The sequence below is a fragment of the Mauremys mutica genome, chromosome 3 (genome assembly GCF_020497125.1).
Source record: "Mauremys mutica isolate MM-2020 ecotype Southern chromosome 3, ASM2049712v1, whole genome shotgun sequence".
NCBI classification, from domain to species: Eukaryota; Metazoa; Chordata; order Testudines; family Geoemydidae; genus Mauremys; species Mauremys mutica.
The window spans coordinates 59,830,452-59,854,151 of record NC_059074.1 but is presented as its reverse complement, the minus strand read 5'-3'; positions in this window follow the sequence as shown (position 1 = coordinate 59,854,151).

The window sequence follows — 23,700 nt, the reverse complement described above, 5'->3', positions numbered from 1 at the left end:
AGAGGTAAAGAGGAGAATTAATTCAGGAGAGATTAAATAAATATCTAGAGGACAGAATGATGAGGACTGGCTGACTGTGTAAAACTTGTCAGACAGAACAAGGATAGGACACCAAAGAGACCCTGGCCTTGGCCAAGAAGAGGTCATTAATAGAGCTGGGTAAAATTTTCTGGTCAAAACTATTTTTGGTAAAAAATACAGATTCAGTGACATCAAAATGTTGCCCAAATTCATGCTGGTTTGCTGAATTGTTCCAGAAAAAGAACCAAAAAATCCTACAACAAATTTCTAAAACGTCAAAACATTTCATTTTGACATTTTCTAAATGAAAAGTTTTGATTTTTTTGGTACAAAATAACTTTTCATTTCAAAATGTCCTTTAATTTTACTAAAAAGGAATCAAAACATTTAAAAATAGTCAAAATTGAAGTGAAATGTTTCAATTTCATCAAAACAAAATGCTTGATCTGACCCCAAATAATTTTTTTCAACTTTTCAACTGAAAATGTTTTTACAATCCTTTTGGTTCAATCTGAAACAATTTTTTGATCATTTTTTTTTAACTTGCCAACAAAGAAGAACAAAAAAATCCTAGTCATTAGTGCCCTTGTTGGTAGCACTTTCATTGGGGTTATCTGTCTAATTACTTCCTCAGAGCCAGTAATTAAGATATGCCATTTTGCCAATGAAGGAATGCATATCAGGAATTAAAATTTTCTTGTGCCTTTTTCCTTACATGTCAATCTTGCACTGTAAATAAGCAAAGAGAATTAGAATACATTCTGTCACTATTTTTCTCCCTCATTAGCTCATTAGTTTCTGCAGATGGCAATTTCAATTTCAAATCTACAACATGGAACAGTATCGCCTCCCATTTTTTAAATTCACTTGACGTCTTTTAGTAATCTGGTAGGAAAAAGCTACAAAATGAGTGAAATTTACATTATTTTCACATAGGAAGAAACCTGATCTGTAATTTTCACTTTTACCTTCACAGTATGAATTCGATTCAGATGGTAGGATCTATCTGGCAGGTACATTTAGCTGTGGTTCAGAAGAACTCTCCAAGGCGATAACAGAATGCTACATTAGTACAAAGTGCTTAGATGGAAATGTATGTAGCACCATTTGGCTTCAGATAGCACTCAAGTTAATGCTTCATGGTATTACCTGTCATTTGAGTCCCACTTGTGGCCTTGAGAGCCAAACACAAATTTAACTTCTGCTCAGAGCAATAGTGTAATTGCCAATGTCTGTTTAGGTTACAGTACTTTCATATGCACAACTAAAACTCTAACAGCCAATATATCATAAAGGAAAAAATGTATTTTCTGTTCATCCATTATACTTTACAGAGACTTTCATTACTGTTAGTTTCCATATTTTCCATGGAGTATGCCTGAGTGGTTGTAAAATTATATACTTATGAACTGTTAAGCAGACAAAACCATGATTTTTATAAAAACATAATATTATCAAATATCCTTTATGGAACTTATGGCATATATTCACTTTATGTAACTTGGTATCTCTTTTAAATAAAAAAGTTTGGTATTTTTTTCAATTATGGAATGTGTATACAGAAAGGGCGTAGCTGGAGCAATATTGCCTTTGCTGTCCTATTTTTTAAAAGAGTACATCAGAAGCCACTTCAAAGAAAGTTTACTTACAACAATGTTCTGACCAAGCTAGTGTCATTTCAGTGAGATAAAGTGCAATGTATGCATGACATCAAACATGATGCACTAGCATATAGTAATTTTATTATTACATCACTCTATATATTGAAATATTGGATCAAATTCATTCTGCCTCAGCATGAGGGGATGGACTAGATGACCTCTTGAGGTCCCTTCGAGCCCCACATTTCTGTGATTCTGTTATTGTTGTTATTTACTCTTTGAATTATCACAGACCTCAGGTCATAGACCAGGACTCCATTGTGCTTGGCACTTTACATACACACAACAAAAGGACAGTCCTCAGTGAATTCAGCATTTACAGTAAGAATGGATTTGTCCCATTAAATTTAAAATTTTGAAAAACAAAATATTAAGGAACTTTAATGACTAAATGTAAAGGACTAAGCCATGTATTAATTCAGGGGTCGGCAACTTTTCAGAAGTGCTGTGCCGAGTCTTCATTTATTCACTCTAATTTAAGGTTTTGCGTTCCAGTAATACATTTTAACGTTTTTAGAAGGTCTCTTTCTATAAGTCTATAATATATAAGTAAACTATTGTTGTATGTAAAGTAAATAAGGTTTCAAAATGTTTAAGAAGCTTCATTTAAAATTAAATTAAAATGCAGACAGGGGCGGCTCTACAAATTTGGCCGCCCCAAGCAGTCATGCCCGGGAGGCGCCCCCGAGCTGCGGGACCAGCGGACCTCCCGTGGGCATGACTGCGGAGGGTCCGCTGGTCACGCGGCTCGGCTGGACCTCCCGCAGCTGCGGGCGGTTCGCTGGTCCGGCGGCTCCGGTTGAGCTGCCGCAGGCATGCCCGCGGGAGGTCCAGCCGAGCCGCGGGACCAGCGAACCGTCCGCAGTCATGCCTGCAGCAGGTCCGCTGCTCCCGCGGCTCCGGTGGACCTCCCACAGGCATGACTGCGGCAGGTCCACCGGCCCAGCCTGCCGCCCCCGGGGAAAGGGCCGCCCCAGGCGGGTGCTTGCCCCGCTGGGCTCTGGAGCCGGCCCTGAATGCAGAGCCCCCTGGACCGGTGGCCAGGACCTGGGCAGTGTGAGTGCCACTGAAAATCAGCGCGTGTGCTGCCTTCGGCACCCGTGCCATAGGTTGCCTACCCCATATTAATTGAATGAATTCTTGTGATTAGTTCTATTCTTCACTATAGTGATAGTGATTTTGACATGTTCATATTTTTATATTATCACACCATTCCTACTCTTGTTTGCACCACACAAAAGGATTAATGGATAAAGTCCCTGAAGAAGGAGTTCTCCAGCGTGACTGGTAAATAAAGCAGACAAGACAATTAGTGCTTTGGTCTTGACTGGCTGAAATATGTGTCCAACGTAGCTAGACTATCATCTGTGTACTCTTAACCATTTTCAGCTAGTTCTGTTATCACTTCTTAAGATAACAAAAGTAAAACAAAGTGTGATACTGTCTTCCCTGTTCCAGATCAGATGCTTCTGCTCACATTCAATGTGTTACACATATTATATTTTAAGATGAGGTGCTGGGCACTCATAGCAAGAAGCCCTAAACCAGGGATATGCATTACTTTTTGCAATTTCTTTTGTTTAGAATGGACTCCAAAAGTACTATTTAAATAGTATGGCTGGAGACCCTGCATGTTTCCTTTCTGTCGAAGGGAGAGCCAGAAGAGGGTGAGACACTTCTGTAAAGCCCTTTTATCTTCAGGAACATCACTTCTGCATGTTGCTTCATGGCTGTGGGTCTGACCTGCTCACAACACATCACTGATGTCTGTAGAATGTGTTTTTTTCCACCATCAAGGTCTGACTGTACTCACCCCAGTATGGAATGATAAGCAAAAGAACTCCCTGAACAAATATAAATATAAAATGAGATGTTTAAGATCATGAAATGAGTCACAAGTCTAACACAGTTCTTTTCTTCCAGGCACTTTGAAAGAGTCACATCTGCTGAGTGTCATGGGGTTTGCTATGACCATTTTGTAACTGATGTTGATTTAAAATGAATCAATTAATGTTTGCAATAGAACATTGACATACAACAGCTAAGCAGGAAATACAAGGGAAGTACAAGAGCTCAACAGGTGCTCTGTACTTGCTAGGATTTGGCCCACTGAGCTGAATTTCTGACTATGTGTTTTAGCTAGACCTTCTATTTTCTTGCCTTGCAGTTCAAATGCTCTATGCTTGAATTCCATAGCAGTTGCGTAAATCCACCAAGATACAATTTTGCAGTAGCTCAGTGTTTCAAATGTCCCAGACATAGATGGATCTGGCTTTGACTCCCCACAGATCATATAGATTTGCAATCACTGGATGTTGCTTTTTTGGCTGCTGCATGTTTAAATTCTGACAAGTTTAATTGTACAAATTAGAGCTGGAAGAAAAATCTTGTCTTCATGCTTTACCTGATTTCTGTTCTCTGAGCTGTAATATTCTCTTTCTTTTATGCAATTAATTTTTCTTGTTTTTGAAAGAAGTTCAAGGATATTTGTACTTGGCTCTGGTGTCCCTCCAGGGATGTATCAACTTTGATAAGTTCTGTGAGGCCAGAAGAGAATGATATACATCTGCCTGGATCTACCCCGACTCATCCTGGACCCTCTACTTGTCTCCACTCCCTCCCTCTGATCAGACCCAGTCCAAAGAGGCACCCCCCACCCAGAAATATTGTTATTTCTGCTGTTAATATATTTTCATTGTTAATATATTTTTCTTGTTAACAACGATCCAAAATGTTGATATGTATGATTATAAGTGTGCATATCTGCCAGATTCTAATTGTTATTGAACTCACTGTGAGCACTGTAATTCCTGATGACACTGAGATATTTCCCATACCACTGGTGACCTGTACAAGTGACATAATGGCCCCATTGAAGTCAATAAAAAAATCCCATTGGACTTCATGGGGCCCAGAATTCACCCACAATGCCGCTGGTGCACTTTGGGTCTAAGCAGTTCCATTCATAGAGTGGCTATGAAGTTGGGCCGTCTTTCTCTGTATCTTCTTTCATAAAGTATTACGGTTTCTTTGTTGATTTTTTTTAAAATAAGCAGTACTTAAAGGCTAGTTTCTAAACCCCTCATTTCTCATTGGTGAGAAATCAAGGGGACTACTCCTAGGAGAAAACTGCTTGCCAGTGAGAATAAAGGATTTACAATCTGGCTCTAAATGAAAAACTATAAGGCAAAACTCAGTGACTTCAGTGGGACCCGGATTAGACCAAAAATGCTATATCTTATCCAGTGTGTTCCATTTCATTATCTCCCCTGTACTGCACGTTCGTATCTAAGAAGGAAACCTTTTGTTGGAACAAAAATGCCTTTAGAAAAATACATTCTACTTGTTGTAAATGAAGCAGGTACTATAGTTGCAGTTAGTCTTCATTTTAATTAGGTTATGAAGTATTTCTTTTCAAACTGTGAGGAAATGTGCTGCAACTTTTTTTTCTCCTTTTACATGAAAAGCTGACATTCACTTCCTCTGTTGGAAAATATGCAACACCAGCTGGACAGGCGAAAATGTGTAACACAAAGTGAAGTTATCTCAGTTAGCTGTTCTCAAATTCCACTAACACAGCATATCATTAAAAGACACATTTCCAATATATCACATTTTGTCTTCCTGGAAAGCAATTTGGCACATGCTTTTAGAATAATACAAATCAAATGTGTGGTATACGTGCAATAATATTGTGTGCTGGAGACCACCTTGAAACTAAGGCTACTAATTTGGAGCATTATGCAGCTATGTTATCAATCTAACTTGAATTATATCGTAAATACAAGAGATGGAAACAATGTATTGGGTAATTCTTTCCCATCACCCAAGGGATCATACGGGTTTTTTTCCTTTATAATGTATTCTAGATTGTTTAGAACAATCCAGTTTTTAAATGATTTAATTCATATGTAACTAAAACTTTGTCCAGCTGTGACTCCCATTCTGCATATTTTTTATTCCTGCCACCCTATAAACTAGAATCCTCTCGATTCAGCTTTCAGGACTCTTTTCAGTTTTCAGTAAAAATCATAAGCTGCAACACCCATTGTTCTCTGCCCCTGCTATTTTCCCCTTTTATTCTGTGATCTCTGCACCCTCTGTCCAGGGCTGAAAGGAACTTAAGGGACTTACGGGTACACAGGGCGGCCAGGGTCCTGAGCAAGTTGTGTGTGTTTGGGCTCAACTGGAAGAGGCGGGACTAGGACCAGACTCTCCCAGCCAGCCCTTCAGCGCAGCCCGGTGGCAATTTAAAGGGCCCAGGCCTTCCGGCCGCCACCGCCGCTAGTGCTACCCCCGGGCTCCAGCAGCGATTTAAAGGTTTAAAGGAGCCCTGGGCCCTTTAAATCATTGCCAGAGCCCGGAGGCTCCCGACCACCACCAGTATGGTCAGCTGTGTACTGGCTCTTACCAGTACACCATACCGTACTGGTTTACTTTCACCTCTGCCTCTGTCATTGCTCACTCTCAACCTTGTCATTGATTCACTGCCACTGTCAATAGTCTCTGCATATTGCATACCTATGTGCCTTTAGTGTGCTGCATGCATGTCTACATGGACTCAGGGCCGACTTTATGAACAGCGGGGTCCAATTCGAATACCCGGCGGCGGTCCGGGGCTTCGGCGGCACTTCGGCGGCGGGGGGGTCTGCTCCAGGTCTTCTGCGGCATTGAAGGACCCCCCGCTGCCGAAATGCCGCCGAACACCCAGAGCGGACACCCCCACACCCCCTGTCGCCGGGTGAGTAAAAAAAAATAATAAAAAACTTAGATGCCTAAGGCGCGGGGCCCTCTTAGGCACGGGTGCAGGGCCCTCTTAGGCTCAGAGCCCGATTCTGGGGAATCGAGGGAATTGGCCTAAAGCTGGCCCTGCATGGACTGTAAGCTTATCACCAGACAATTACATGGTTGTGTAGTTAATGGGTTTAGCAGGGTCCTGTTCATTATAAGGATTATTTGCATAACTTTGAAATGAAAGCTCTTTTTGGCCTGAAGATTGATATGCTTATACTCAAAACAAAGGAGAGAATATTTTTAACCTCTTGAGGGAAACTGACCTGCCATTCTGGAATTAAAGCTAGTTAATAGACCATCTGAGGATGAGACAGATAGATGTCTTGCCCAAGGTCACACAGTGAGTCTCTGTTGATAATAGGGGTTAGAATCCAGGGCTTCTGACTCCCAGATTCATGTTTAATCCACTAGAGCAAAGTATGGAGCACCACAGGAGCTGTGCTGGCAGGGGGTGGTCAGACAAGGCACCAAATCCCTGCATTCCCTGGCTATGTCCATTTCCTGGCCAGGGTTACTCACTTTTGTGGATAGAGCCTGCATTGTCTGGTATATTTAACGCTCACAAGTCAAACCATGGTATGTTCCGTCTGCTTTTGCTTTGTGGTGAAATATGCAGAACTAGAACAAGCAAACAAAAGCAAGGGGCATTTTTCACAGTATGGCTATTATTCTAATTATGAGTTTCGCCATTAACTTCAATGGGAGCAGGAGCACCTCCTAATAGCGTATGTCATGCTCTGCTGCAGCTATTGCAAAAAAAGCAAAAAACAACCCAGTGTGGCTGCAGCAGCATGGGCAGCATGGGCTGGCCTCCAAAGAATAATCTTGCCCAATTCCCTAGCTACATACTTGAGTTGCTAGCCTGAGCCACTGTTCATGCCGCCATGGCAACACTGCTATTTTTAGGCATTAGCTAGCGCATAAAGAACAGAAGTACTTGTGGCACCTGAGAGACTAACAAATGTATTTGAGCATAAGCTTTTGTGGGCTACAGACCACTTCATCAGATGCATAGAATGGAACATATAGTAAGAAGATATATATACATACAGAGAACATGAAAAAGTGGAAGTTGCCATACCAACTCTAAGAGGCTAATTAATTAAGATGAGCTACTATCAGCTTTTTTTTCTCCTGCTGCTAATAGCTCATCTTAATTAATTAGCCTCTTAGAGTTCATTGGGCAACTACCGCCTTTTCATGTTCTCTGTATGTATATATATCTTCTTACTATATGTTCCTTTCTATGCATCTGATGAAGTGGACTGTAGTCCATGAAAGCTTATGCTCAAATAAATTTGTTAGTCTCTCAGGTGCCACAAGTACTCCTGTTCTTTTTGTGGATACAGACTAACACGGTTGCTACTCTGAAACCTAGCTAGTGCACGTATGTGTACCTACGCTGGGAATTACACCTCCAAGCTGCTGCGCAGATGTACCTTTAGGCCTCGTCTTCAGGAAAGTGTCACTAGTGTAACACATGCAGATGTGCTACAGTGACACAAAGTGGGGATTACACCATTGCAGTTTAACCTAGTATCATCTGAACAGCTGAATCCTGTAAATTGCACTGGTGTGTACCCTGCTTTGTGCCAGTTCAACAAGTCTACATTGGAGGTAGCTACACTGATGTAGTAACACCAGTGAGAATTTCTTTAATGGAAACTGGGCTTTCCAAGAAACAAGAGACTTTCCAAGGTCACATGGCAGGTCAGTGGAAAAGCCAGGGGTAGATCCTAGGACTTTGGACACTCAATCCTCTATGCTACCCACTAGGTGATACTGCTTCTCAAGTGTTTGGAATATGCAAACCCAAATATAGTTTGGCCTTAAGGAGGGGAAAATGAAAAATTCCCTCCAATACAACGCATTTGAGAAGAAGGCATCCGATTGTATTGTTTTCTCTAAATATATTTCATTAGATATGATATTTGAATAGATTGACAGATCGTAACCACACACTAATATTTTCCTCAAGAAAGAGAAATAGATCTTAAGATATCTGGCACCAAGAAACTAACCCCAGTGTAACAGAACACATTGTATGTTTTACAATCCTCTCTTGCTATTTTCTAATCCATCGTGGTCTAATTTTATGTAGACTTGTTCATTCTGACCTTATGAGTCCTTTTGTGGACTTCTCCCACTCACTCTCTCTCTCTCTCTCTCTGTTTGTGTTTGTTCTGGTACACTAAGTCTGCAGGAATTTGCCACATCCTGTCTGTACATATGTATCTTAGACCAATTTGTTTTTCTTTAACATTCTGTCCCTGTAGAAAGGAGAGTCCTGCCCCTAAAAGCGCCTCACATCTTTCTTCATAAGGACTTAAATTAAAAAAAAAATCATAGGAACATAGACGCTGTCCTACTGGATTATAGAGCTGGTTCACTTTGTCCAATATTCCATGTGGCCAGTAACAGATACATAAGAAAAGGGTACAGCATGGAACATTTTTATCTAATCCTGTCAGAAGTGGTTGGTTTATGAATTTGAAATAGAAGAGTCTATATCGCTAATAATTTTAGCTTATTTAATGTAATTGTGTTTGCTTGTTATCTGTATTGAGGCCCCATTGGGTGAAATGCTCTGTGAGCACACAATAAAAGATGGTGCCTATCCCAAAGAGTTTTCTTGCCAATCTTACAGGTCTCTTATTGCCATTGTACTGAGCATTGTTATTAGAAACAGTAATTTTGCATAAGTTACAAGTTTCAGTCGAAAATCATTTTTAAAAAGTAGGAGAGAAGAAATATATTCAAGATGGATATGGAATGAAGACACACTGCAGTTTTCATTCTAGTACTCAAAACTTCATATGATACCCACTACATTTTTGGCAACACTATAGACATTTCTGAAGAAAATTAGGAGGAAATAATGTGAATATATGGATGTGTGGTTAAAATAAAGGAGTGTAAATATTATTTCGAAACCATAAATTCTGATGCATATGTTATGTATATGAAGTAAGATGGGTCTTTGACAAAATCTGTGTAGGAAGGATGCACAGGTAGTCTGTTACCTAATTGTTTTGGTTTAACATCAAAAAATTACATAAGGCTATTTTGAGCACTATATAAAATACTTCCTTCCTTGTAATTATATGATATTGGTGGATGCAAATGTAAGATGAGAGATAGATAGATAAGATTATCCTGTCACACTGTTGTAAGACTGGAATAACTCCATTGATGTCAGAAATATTCTGGTTTTATGCCAGTGTGAGATCAGAATCTGGCCCAATATTTTTGTAATGCCTTTCTGAAAGCCCTAAGGACAGAATTTTGGCCAACTTCAGCAAAGAATTAAACTGAAGTGCTGGAAGGGGAATATAATACTTGTACATAATGTGCCCTAATAGCTTTGTTCCACTTAGATTTCATTCTTGGTATAGGTGTCACCTTTGAAGATTTGTAGATAGTTTTCTATGGACTGAGCATGGTGAATCTTCTTCCTTTCACTTTTACAGCATATCTCAGGGAACACTGCTTCACTCAGAATTGCCAGAAACAAAGGAATTTAAAAATATTTTGGCAAACACATCTACTGTGATCAGAGAAACCTTTAGAGTCTGATAGATTCAAAAGGCAGTTAAGTTAATTTCAGAAATTTTCCCTCCAAAATTGCCAGGAGATGCAAAGGAAAATGGTTTTAATAATTACATTCTTAATATAGGATTTTATAGATTGAACAAACCCACGCTAAGTTTAAGCAGATGCCTTTAGTTTTCTCTTAACAATTTCCTGCTGGGTTTTTCATGCACGGTGCTAGAAATTAAACATAAAACAAATACAAAAAGAGACTTTAATCCCCCAGCATTTTCATGACTGTTTTCAGTTACACCACTCAAAATAATGGTAACCTCTTGGCCCTTTTCCTCCTACTCCTGGTGGTTGAATTCCTCCTACTCCTGGTGGACCATGTGAGGGTCATGGGGCTGGGAAATCTTAGTGGTTGTTTCAACTGAGTGCTTCAGGATAGGTAATGTCTCTCATACAATGTCAGAAGGTTGGTTTTCCTTTTTCTAAAAAACGTATTGCGGTGACTTTACTTCAATACAATCTTAGACTCAGATAACTTAATATTAGTGGTCTCATTAATAACAGGTCTCCATCCACCCTTTCTTCTAGCCTTACAAATGTATCACTCTGAAGGAGATATCAATCTAAATCCAGTTCATTGTCTGCCTTTCCTGAAAATTCCTCTTAACTTTATTCTGCTAAGGTAAGTGGTTTATAAACCCTACTCTTAAGTGCACAGAAGTCAATGGGATTTGATTGCACTCTTCTAATCAACCGATCAGCCAATCCCCTCACTTTTCTAATGCCCAAGCCCCAGCCACTGGCCCAGAAGGAGGCTGGGCTCCCATGAGAACAGGGGCAGAAGTGGGAGATGATCTTTAAAGGCGGGGGGCTTTGTTTTTCTTTTACCTGCTTTTAGCCCAGAGAAGCTACCCCACCTCTAGTTGGAGAGGGGAAATTCATTATAGTGAATTCCACCCCACCCCCTCACACACACACACACACACACACACACACACACACACACTGCTAAAGCAAACTAAACACCAGATAATTAGTTTTTCATAGGATTAGATTATGTAGATACAAGGTTTTTTAAACTAACCCCAAATTCTTTGTGAATGTTCAACTAGCTACAATTCTATCTGACATTTTCTATGCTTATTGCATGAGAGTGATTGGCATTTAAATATTACAAAACGTGGTTTTAGATATGCACGCTAAACTACTTTGAAACTAGGATTGTGTGGCCTTTGAAGTGACTGCATCTAACCAATATAGTTCAGAAAGCTGTCCTCAAGGGAGAAAAGTTCAGCTCTGACCTTTAGTGCAAGTGATTAGCAGTATAATAGCCTGGTAGTGTGTCCTAAAACACCCCAGTCTAGTATGTAGCTGTTCTGGGAAAGGGTGAAGTAAGTTCTGCTGACTCATTATGGCAAGTGGAGTGTTATCTTATCCAGACACAAGTGAGGGAGGATGTCGGATGTGAACGGAGCAGTCCTGAGATAAGAACTCTAGGAGCATCCAAATCTGGGGGGAAAGCTCAACATTATGTTATCTTATTGTTTGATACTTTGTTAATAAAGCCCCAGAAAAGGAATGAGATTTTGACGCTGCCCAGAATGTGGATCTGATTTTAGAGCAGGTTGGGAAAGACAACTAATTCCCTGCAGATGTTCTCAATTTTGACATCCCTCCCATGCCTAAATGTTACTGTGTTTCTTACGAAGACAATGGTGTTTACAGATTTGCTGACTTAGAGGAATTGGCAGACATACAGGAAGTAGAAGACAGGAAGGACAGCTTCTTTGCCCATCATATTTTAAGCCACAAAATGGAATAGAATATACTGACAACCAAAGCAAAGCACATCCAAAATTATTTGACAGCTGTACTGTAATCACTTTTAACCTAAGACAGATGAGAGTGTCACCCAAATTTTCAAAGGCCGTTGCCTATGTTACACTCACATATCCTTTGCCCAGGCATTTGCCTGTGCAAAATAGGCAATTGTACTTGAAAACAGGTAGCTATGTGCATAATTACTTATTTTTACATTAACTTCTTGGTGTGAACATGCGACGGAAATGCAGGAATATTTTGTGTTTGCAACGTAGATGCCAATCTTGAAAAATGTGGCCTTTGTTTTTCAGTTCTTGAAATTTCAATGGAGCCCTAGTAACAATGCACTCAAGTCTGCTTAACAACAACAGCAACTTTGATAGAGTCTGGATTTTACAAGATGTTATCTGATCTTCCTCAATTACAGAAAAAAACAGTCCTCCTCCCAGTTCTTTTAATATGTCTGCTTATGAAACTCCTATTTCCTAGCTATACACAAACCACTGAACACCAGCACTTTGAAAACAATATAATAAACTGAAAAACTTGAAAACCATTGTGCTGCATGGTGTCATCTGCAACAATTCATACTGTGCAGCTTAGAATATGGATTAAATATTCACGACAGTAAACAGGAAATAATTTAAAATCACTTCATTGCCACTGTTGTACTACTCAAACTCTTTACTTCAAATAGTATTCATTATAAAGTTAGCTCCTTGTTGGTTGCAAATTGAGCTTAAGTTTCTTTTAATGCCATCAAACTATTTCTGCAAGTAGCTGCTCATTACTATGGGTAAGAAGTTCCCCATCTGGGCATATGCGATGTTAAACTAATATAAAGACTAATTAAACAAGAGAAAGAATAGTAGCATCAAAGGATTCACAGAGATTTCATTAGTAAGTAAGCAAAGAATAGCTGTTGTCAGTACTAACCATTATGTAGTGATGTAGTGTGGCTGCAAATATAAATTAGTCTTATCTTTGAACAACTAATGTGCCTCTTACGTAAGAATACTTTAGTGCATAAGTACATTATGGACAACATCTTCAAAGTAAGAACAGTTGGTACTCAAATGCTTATTGCATCCATAAATCAGGCAACTGCAATTTCAAATGGGTATATTATACCATGCAAAATGCCTAGATTTCACAGTCAGAAGGGATCAATATGTTTAATACGGGCCACAGAAATTTACCCAGTAATTTCTGCATCTATCCTAACAACTTGGGGTTGAACTAAAGCATGTGTTTTAGGAAAATATACAGTTGTGATGTAAAGACTCAAAGTGATGAGAATTGACCACATCCGTTAGTAATCTGTTCCAATGGTTAATTATATTCAGTGTTAACAATTTGCATTGTATATGCTAACATAATTGTTACTAATATTTAATATGTTTATATCCTGTAAGTAGTACAAAAGAAATTAAAGGTTTCTGTCCTCCAAAAAACATGCTTAAATCATTTGTGGTAACTTAGAATCATGGAAGTTATTAGTGGTAACTAATTTTAAATACAGATTAAAGAGGTTTGTAATGTGTGGGACCAGGAGTTCCCTCACTGTATTCAAAAATGTATTAGAACTTGGTGTTTTTCTATTATGCTGACTAATTAAATGCTAAACACTTACCATCATGGTGTGTGGGGATTTTGTGAGCTATAAATCAGATTTTCACATAATTTTAAAAGCAAGCATAAGGATATAGCTGCTCCTAAGTAAGTAAAATAGGCATCACACATTCTGTGTGACTATAGACAGAGAGACTTGAACTCAGTGGAAGTTTCTGAAGAGAAAGTAGAAAGAATTGTGCAAGTCTGAAGAGACAGAGCAAAAAGCTGAGAAACAAGGCCTGATATTAATTTGCATAATTATCTTTAGAACACTGTTTAATTAAAACATCTGTTAAAAATTTTGAAGACCAGTTTAATGGGGAAAATGTATCAAAGTGACAGAGACAATTTTCCATTGAGTCAATTGCTAACTACTACAGAGTGTGTTACTATTTTTAATGGAAATATAGCACAAGTAAAAGAGAGTCTCTCCAGGACAGTGCCTTTTAAAACAGCACAAATAAGGAAGGGAAAGCTTTCATCTCAGCCAGCAATAAGCTATGGAACTGGTGCCAGGTGATCAGCCAAATCAAGGTGTTTTCAATTTGAAGCAAAGAAATGCTAACCTGCAAATAAAATGAAAAGGTAATGACACATGATGTGGAATTTCAAAAGGTTTGAATAACCAAATCCTCCAGTTACAGCTTACAGCTCTTCAGAGATCTCACCAAGATCCCTATGTTCATGGCTTTTTAATATTAGATTGAGGGCTAAATTTTCAAAAGCAACTAAGTGACTTTGGAGGCTAAACACCATTTTCAAAAGTGACTTTGGAAAGTCAATAGGAATCAGGCTTCTCAGGGCCAGATTTTCCAGGTTAGGTGCCTGCAGATGCAGATAGGCACCTGGTGGATCGATTTCAATGGGAGTCAGGCTCCTAACCTGCGCAAGCACTTTTGAAAGTTCTGTTAGAGCTCAGATCCTCAAAGTATTTAGAGGCCTAACCACCACTGAAATTAATGGGCCTTTGTGACTATCTGCATCTTTTAAGTGTCTACATATTTTGAAAATCTGACCCTCAGTGCCTAAGTCTCTTTTAAAAATGGGACTTAGGCTCCTAAGTTTCTTAGGCACTTTTGAAAATTGTACCTAAAATATACTAACATGTGGAAGTCAAATGAAAGTCAAACATTTCTAGGTTTCTATAGTAATAATCTCAGAAAGGAGCCTGATGCAAACTCCACTGAAGTCATTGGAAAACTTTAACTGACTTCAATGGGCTGCTTTGAATTCTAATTATTGCTCAGTTTCCTAAGAACAAAGCTTTCATATGTGCCTGCATCCAGTTTGGTATTGTATTATAATATTTGGAAATAACAATTCCTACTGTCCCCTGTCTTTGACACCTGTCTTTTCAGTCTGCTACAACAGAAGAGTGTAAAGGTGGACCCAGGTCAAATGGTTTTCAAAAGTGAAGTTTCCTGTGCTGTGCAGCATCATTCTATTTGTGACTGCATTTATCCTAAGGATTATTTGTCTGAACTATTTGCACTGGTAAAACAAAAGAAATCCATTCTATGGAAGAGTTGAATTGTGCCCTAACTATTATCATAATTCAAGAAGTATGGGGGAAAAGGAGAATTGTTAGTCCACTTCAAGAAAGGCTGTGATGGGGTGTCCACCCACACAAAACATGAAAGGATTAAGGTGGCTAGGTGGGCCAATTAACTTCCCAGGCTGCACCTGGAGAAGGAACCAGTGAGCAGAGATTAATCAAAGGCGGCTCTGCTGGATGGGAACAAGAACAGCCTGTATAAAGCCCAGTAGCTTAGGGCAGCTCGGGGGCTGCAGGGAAGTAGTCTGCAGGGAGAAAGGAGGTGTGTTGGGGCTATCAAGTTACTCCCTGGGAAGAGGGAGCTTGGGCTGGCAAACTCAGAGAGTAGGGAGAGCCAGAAAGATAGGAAATGCTCAGAAGCAAAACAGCAAGGTATGGGATAGGGCAGACCTTGGCTGTGATGAAAGAGCCCCTGAGCTGGAACATAGAGTAGAAGGCTGGCAGTCAATATCCCCATATTGACTGGGTACATGTCACCTCTGGACAGGAGGCAGAGATAAAGTTTCTTGACATCTTAATAGCTGGACCGCTTGGTAATAGTGACCATAATATAATTAAATTAAATATCCCTGTTGCAGGAAAAACATCACAGTAGCCAAACACTGTAGCATTTAATTTCAGAAAGGGGAACTATACAAAAATGAGGTTAGTTAAACAGAAATTAAAGGGTACAGCGCCAAAAGTGCAATCTCTGCAAGCTGTGTGGAAACTTTTTAAAGACACCATAATAGAGGCTCAACTTAAATGTATACCCTAAATTAAAAAACATAGTAAGAGAAACAAAAAAGAGCCACTGTGACTAAACAACAAAGTAAAAGAAGCAGTGAGAAGCAAAAAGGCACTTTTTAAAAAGTGGAAGTTAAATCCTAGTGAAGAAAATAGAAAGGAGCATAAACACTGGCAAATTAAATGAAAAATACAATTAGGAAGGCCAAAAAAGAAACTGAATTAGCCAAAGACTCAAAAAGTCATAGCAATTTTTTTTTAAGTACATGAGAAGCAGGAAGCCTGCTAAACAACCGTGGGGCCACTAGACGATCGAGGTGCTAAAGGAGCACTCAAGGATGATAAGGCCATTGCGGAGAAACTAAATGAATTCTTTGCATTGGTCTTCACAGCTGAGGATGTAAGGGAGATCCCCAAACCTGAGCCATTCTTTTTTGGTGACAGATCTGAGGAACTGTCCCAGATTGAGGTATCATTAGAGGAGGTTTTGGAACAAATTGATTAATTAAACAGCAATAAGTCACCAGGACCAGATCGTACTCACCCAAGAGTTCTGAAGGAACTCAAATATGAAATTGCAGAACTACCAACTGTAGTCTGTAACCTATCATTTAAATCAGCTTCTGTACCAGATGACTGGAGGATAGCTAATGTGAAGCCAATTTTTAAAAAGGGCTCCAGAGGTGATCCTGGGAATTACAGGCCTGTAAACCTGACTTCAGTACTGGGCAAACTGGTTGAAACTATAATAAAGAATAATATTGTCAGACATAGAGATGAACATAATTTGTTGAGGAAGAGTCAACATGGTTTTAGTAAAGGGAAATCATGCCTCACCAATCTACTAGAATTCTCTGAAGGGGTTAACAAGCATGTGGACCAAGGGGATCCAATGGATATAGTGTACTTGGATTTTCAGAAACTCTTTGACAAGGTCCTTCACCAAAGGCTCTGACACAAAGTAAGCTGCCACAGGATAAGAGGGAAGGTGCTCTCCTGGCTTGGTAACTGCTTAAAAGATAGGAAACAAAGGGTCGGTATAAATGGTCAGTTTTTCAGAATGGAAAGAGGTAAATAGTAGTGTCCCCCAGGGTCTGTTCTGGGACCAGTCCTGTTCAACATATTCATAAATGATCTGGAAAAAGAGGTAAACAGTGAGGTGGCAAAATTTGCAGATGATACAAAATTACTAAAGATAGTTAAGACCCAGGCAGACTGTGAGGAGCCACAAAAGAATCTCTCAAAACTGGGCAACAAAATGGCAGATGAAATGTAATGTTGATAAATGCAAAGTAATGTACATTGGAAGCATAATCCCAACTATACATATAAAATGATGGGGTCTAAATTAGCTGTTACCACTAAAGAAAGAGATCTTGGAGTCATTGTGGATAGTTCTCTGAAAACATCCACTCAATGTGCAGCGACAGTCAAAAAAGCGATCAGGATGCTGGGAATAATTAAGAAAGGGATAGATAATAGGATAGAAAATATCATGTTGCCTCTATATAAATCCCTGGTATACCCACATCTTGAATACTGTGTGCAGATGTGGTCACCCCATCTCAAAAAAAGATATATTGGAATTGGAAAAGGTTCAGAAAAGGGCAACAAAAATTATAAGGGGTATGGAACGGCTGCCGTATGAGGAGAGATTGACAAGACTGACTTTTCAGCTTGGAAAGGAGACAGCTAAGGGGAGATATGATTGAGGTCTATAAAATCATGACTGGTGTAGAGAAAGTAGATAAGGAAGTGTTGTTTACTATTTCTCATAACACAAGAACTAGGGGTCACCAAATGAAATTAATAGGCAGCAGGTTTAAAACAAATAAAAGGAAGTATTTCTTCACACAATGCACAGTCAACCTGTGGAACTCCTTGCCAGAAGATGTTGTGAAGGCCAAGATCATAAAAGGGTTCAAAAAAGTACTAGATAAATTCATGAAGGATAGGTCCATCAATGGCTATTAGCCAGGATGGGCAGGAATGGTGTTTGTCAGAAGCTGGGAATGAGCAACAGAGGATGGATCACTTGATGACTATCTGTTCTGTTCATTCCCTCTGGGGCACCTGGCATTGGCTACTGTCAGAAGACAGGATACTGGGTTAGATGGACCTGTGGTCTGACCCAGTAGAGCCATTCTTATGTTCTTACTCTCTAAATCCTAATCTTTGCCAGCCACTAGCATCTGGGTCTGGTAAAAAAATGAGTCTTATAGCTACGTACTGATGGCATGAAAGCCCAAATCATTATACTGTCTTCCCTTGTGAACTCACATACATGCTGAATGGGAGGGCTGAGATGTTAGGCCCTTGCAGAACCTCTAACAAGACCACCATCAATAGTATCTTGATGGAGAATGTCTGTGTCAATTTAGGGCTTGTCTATACAGTGCATTAGCCCTCACCAAAGGACTGTAAATTCTAGGGTGCACCAGTACGTTAGGCAATAATGGCCTTTGTGGACCTTGCTGGTGCACGCTAATGAATATAGTCCTGTTTCCAATGGTACTATGTAAATACTGGCCAGCAAGCTCCACATGAGCCAGTCGGTGCATGACACACTGGTGTGTGCTAGAAATTACACCCCTCTGTTATGGACTAACACATGGTGTCAATGAGCCCTTTGTAAATGACAAAGTTTTATTCATGTTATGTTAGGAAAGAACAGGGGTGGCTCTAGCCATTTCGCCGCCCCAAGCACGGCAGCACGCTGCAGGGGGCGCTCTGCCGGTCGCCGGTCCCGCGGCTCCGGTGGACCTCCCGCAGACGTGCCTGCGGAGGGTCCACTGGTCCCGCGGCTCCCGTGGACCTCCCGCAGGCGTGCCTGCGGATGCTCCACCGAAGCCACGGAACCAGCAGACTCTCCGCAGGGACGCCTGCGGGAGGTCCACTGGAGCCGCCTGCTACCCTCCCGGCGACCGGCAGAGTGCCCCCCGCGGCATGCCGCCCCAAGCATGCGCTTGGCATGCTGGGGCCTGGAGCCGCCCCTGGGAAAGAGCTATATGTATTCCTGAAAACAATGTCTGATTTTTTCTGCCATGGATCAATGGGCACATTGTATTTATATCCCAGTCTCTCTTTCCACTTTGTATCACATATTTTGCGAAAATCCAAATGAAAGATTTTTTTTTTTAGAGCTCAGTATTCCCCATATAAAGGAGATTGTGTCTACTTCCATCTTGTTTTCATTTAAAGCCACCATATTTTTCATGGGGTTGGTCCATGTCAGAGAATAAATGAGCTGGAATGCCATCATGCATCCCAGGATCATACCAAATGATTACCACCTGTTTTCATTTTTTCTTGTAAGACTCTAGCTTCTTTGTAAGATCACTGAGTAAATGCATTAAAGCAGTTAATGATGTTCCTCAACATTTCATTGTGGAAGAAGTACAGAGTCACTGGCAAAAGAGAGGTTTATTACTACATCCTGTTGCTTTTGCTTGAATTGCCAACTACCCATGTCTTCAGATACGTTTTCATATGTTGTATTACTGTTTTGGTTTTATATGGTATATTTTTATGTTGCTGTAATAAATTGTTTGATATACTTATACTGTTAGCAAATCCCTACTGCAATATATTGTCAAAGTCAAGCCAGAACTGTTGTAAAGCACAGATAATGCAGCAATTTCTATATGTTTATAAAAAGTAAGAAGTTATGGAACTTATCATCTGAACAGAGAAGACATGTAATACTTTTTCAGATATTTCTACACAGCCAGGTGGCAGGAATGTGAATATGAAGTCAAAAACTGGGAATTTCAGATCTATGGTTTAATTTTCAGTGGCACTTAGGCTTCTAAGTGCTGAAGTCACTTTTCAAAATGCGCCTTAGCCTCCTAAGTTACTGCAGCACTTTTTGAAAATTTTATCCCCAGATTTAAAAGTATCAACCCAGGATTGTCTCTATATCATAACTATTCCTGAACTAACAACAGCAACTGTACACAAGGTTGGAGGAAAAAGTTACTTTAATCAAAAATTATTTTAAGGTTCCAGATATGGACACTACTGTTCTGTTTTCTGTTAAAATTCCTGTTAAAGATCAAAAGAGCTAGTCTATTACAGCTTTGATAGTAATAAGTGATTTGTATTTGCTCATGAAATATAATAATAAAGTGAGGGACAAGGATAGTATACAGTGAAATTTATATGAAGAATTGTTGGAAAGTTCAGTTATATGAATTGTCTGATCCTGTGCTTATCTTTAATATCTTCTATTTTTGTTTGTGTGTTTGTTTGATCTCATTTCCAGAAAGTAGGTAAATGACTCTTTTAACTCTCTGGTATCTTTAAATAAGTTTAATATGTTATTTATTATTCCTCTGAGTGTGTAATAAATTTGAGGACATTCGCAATAGGGAATTTACAATAGTTGTTTCCTGAACTATTTAGTCTGTACAGTATTTGATTAAATTGCTTCTTTAATAGTGGATTTTCTAGAGAATGTATTATATAGTTTATATTTTGTTTTTATCACTTATTAAATTATTCAAAACTCCATGAATAAAACTAGAGAATATCAAACTACCACACCTATAAAACTTAGGAAATTCTGAAATAAGACCATTGGCCCATGAAATACTTAATTTTCCTTCTTCAGTGCCTAATACCTGGTGCAGTAAAAGAAGATGAAAAAGAAATATTGGTACTATTGGTACATCAATTGGGAATATTTGAAACATTCAGCTAACATATATGAGTTAGAGCTCCCGCAACAATATGTTCTTTGGGATATCTATGTGATCTATTGCCTTTTATTTCCTTTACTAGACATATTCCTTTTATATTCTTTACCTGACATTATTTCAAGTCATCCCATTCTCATTTTATGAGAAAACACAAAATAGAGGACCTAAACAGTTTTCACTGTATTCTTCGTTTATCTACCTATTCTTACTCACATTCTCATTACCCACCACTCGTATCTCACACCCCTATTGCATCTATTATTTTTCTTTTATCTGCATATGTAATATAAAATAGAAATACTGATGTCATAAATGATACTGTAATGTGGTTGTATCCAAAATGATTCGGTATGGTTCTTCAGGCCACTTTAAGTGAACCATCGACTTCATTAAACTTATATTTTGGTCAGAATGTTTTCAGATTCCAATTTCTCTCTGGGTCACTAACTTAAATGTTAAGAAATAGACTGGGCAGAGAATGTTCCAAGTGAATAACAGTAACCAAAACTTGAAAAAAACATTTAAAGTATTTCATCTTCCATAGTTTGTTGTAATTGGCCTGCTTTAGAGGGAGAGCGGTAGAAGGATCCAAAATAAAGTCACAAGGTAAATTAGGCAGAAATGTATTGGTTATGACAACACTGAATGAAAAGACTTTTTCCAGGGTGTGCAGAATTCAGACATCAAGAGTATACATTTTGGGTCACATACTGTCTATTGGAGAACTTTTTTTTTTGTATAAATGAGAAGAGTATTAAAAGTGGATCAAATCCTTAACCGGCTTGCCAGGGGTATAACCTGCTTGGCTTATAACAGCAGCAAATTGCAACACTTCCCTGTGCAAGCTCAACTATGTTGCTTGGCTCTTTGAGAAGGTAGAATCAGGACTCTGCCTATTCACCCTAAGGTCAACTGGAAACTTACATTGGTACAGAATGCAGTTTCCAACTGATCTTTCGGGGATAGTGACAGGTAGGGTGCATCACTACAGGTATCAAAGGCATAGATTCTGCATGCTTTTTGCCAGGTGTAAGATGAAAAGAAGCAGTTCAAAAGCAGTTAGAATTCTAACAAGATTCCCGAACTGGAAAACAAAGGTGTGTATCCTCCACCAAAGAGGCTTACATAGTCTTCTCCTTTTCTTCTAATTATATTACCCAATGTACAAGTGTCACCTTTATCTTCCCTAGACAGAACCTCGACCTACTTGTCCTCACCAAAGCTTCAATCCCATTCAAACCCTGGGTGAGTTGTTCAGCTGTTCCAGGTGGCTCAGAATGGATGGAGATATAGAGATGGGTGTCAGACCACTGAGGTTATGTCAGCTTTTACCTCCCTCCTAAATCTTTTAGCAGACTCATATATAATCTGAACAGGAGGAATGAGGCGAAGGAACCCCAGAGTGCCTAGTGCAAAAAGACTTTGGAGCAGACAATACATTTCCTAGTATTGCCTTCTGGAACCTCTCAGAAAAAAAAAAGAGAGGAGCCACTAAGTTTACTCCATTAAACCCTTCTATAGGCTGCAGAAATACCAGCAAAACCTGTTGTTCAACAGTAATAGAGATATATCTAAAAGAATCAGTATCTTTACTCATCACCATCAGGAAATCAGTGACTAATGTAGCTGGTAAAATGTCCGTACCATCCCCAAGGTCATGCCTGAAGCCAAACCAACCTACCACAAATTGCTAGCATTGCCTCAACACGACCATCTCAAACACCTTTTCCAAGACTATGAGATTATAAACAGGGAGACAATTGATAATGCTGTCTGTGTCAGAAGATTGTGTTTTGAATAATGGCCTAATACTGCCTGATTAAAACAAGTTAGGGCTAACCTTATCCTCCCCAATGGAGGTACTAATAATCCCCCACCAGGAGTCCGAGCTGGCCTTCAAATATTGTGTCGTTTACATAGCATGTTTCATAGAAGAAACACAATCATTAAGTCATCCATGTTTCTCTTCTCAGACACTTGCTAAACCTGTATTAGTTGTTTGTAAATGTATGATTACATTTCTCTTGTGCTTAGAGTGGAAAATAAATAATTTCACTAAGTATGAACTCGTTTTTTTCTTGCCCATTTCTTGCGGGGGGGAAAGTGAGGACTCTAAGCTCTTTATAGTCAAACTTTGTGAGACTAAAGCTTTTTAGAAAATGTTTTTATTTGGCTTTGTAAATACATCTTTGGCCATTTTCAGTTGTTTATCAACAGAGGAATATTTCTAGTATCCTTCTAGTTAATGTTTACCAGTGAAATATAAAAGACTTTCTGGAAAAGAGGTCTCAAATAAAATCACATGGCCTTTTAATTCTAATACAAAAATAGAATAAATATGGCTTCTGCTGTTGAAAAAAAAATATTTTTTTACTTTTACATAACATTATACAGACTGTGAACAATATGATTGTTTTATATCAGCATTAAACAACATAGAGCCATCATTCACACACATCATTGAAGAAAAGGATGAGAAAGGATTAGAAAAACTAATGGAAATAAACCATTCATGATAGATTCTTAGAATGGAGATTTCCTGGTGGAAAATGTGCTTTGCAGGATTAAAAATTAAAACATTATTCTGGGTTGGAGCTTCAGATGTGTTCCAGTACAGTGGAATGGCACTGGGAAGTTACTAAACCAAACTGACAAATGTCCAAATTAGATTGAATTTTCAAATGAATTGAACACCCAGAGAAGTTGTGACACAGTTTAAGTACAATCTCCTTTAAAACAGAATGCACAAAAAAGGCTGAATACTTTTCTGGCTCTCTTGGTTCACCAGTTACTATAAAAATGCACATCGCACCTTTCCTAGGATAATAACATAATAGTAACATAACACCTATTGTTCAAGCACTTTTTATCTTGGGATTTCAAAATGCTTTGCACATTTGAATTGCAGCCCTCCTATGATGCAGGTAACTAGTACTCATTCAGGAACTAAAACTGAGACACAGAGAGTCCAGTGGCTTGACAAGTGCACACAATGAGACAATAGCAAAGTTGGGAATGGAAACAGGAATCCACAGATCCAATCACTATACTCTTGTGACAAGACAACACACTAATTGTATCTGAAGCAAACTCTCTGAACTGTTGGAACCCTTGCAGTTAATCAGAAGTGCAGCCTAATCATTCCAGTTAATATCACTTCCTATTTTAGGAAATGACAACACACTTCCAAAAACTCCACATTTTTAGAAACTATGTTGGTATTCCTGAAATTTTTGTTTTCATGGATGTTTTCATGATTATCAGA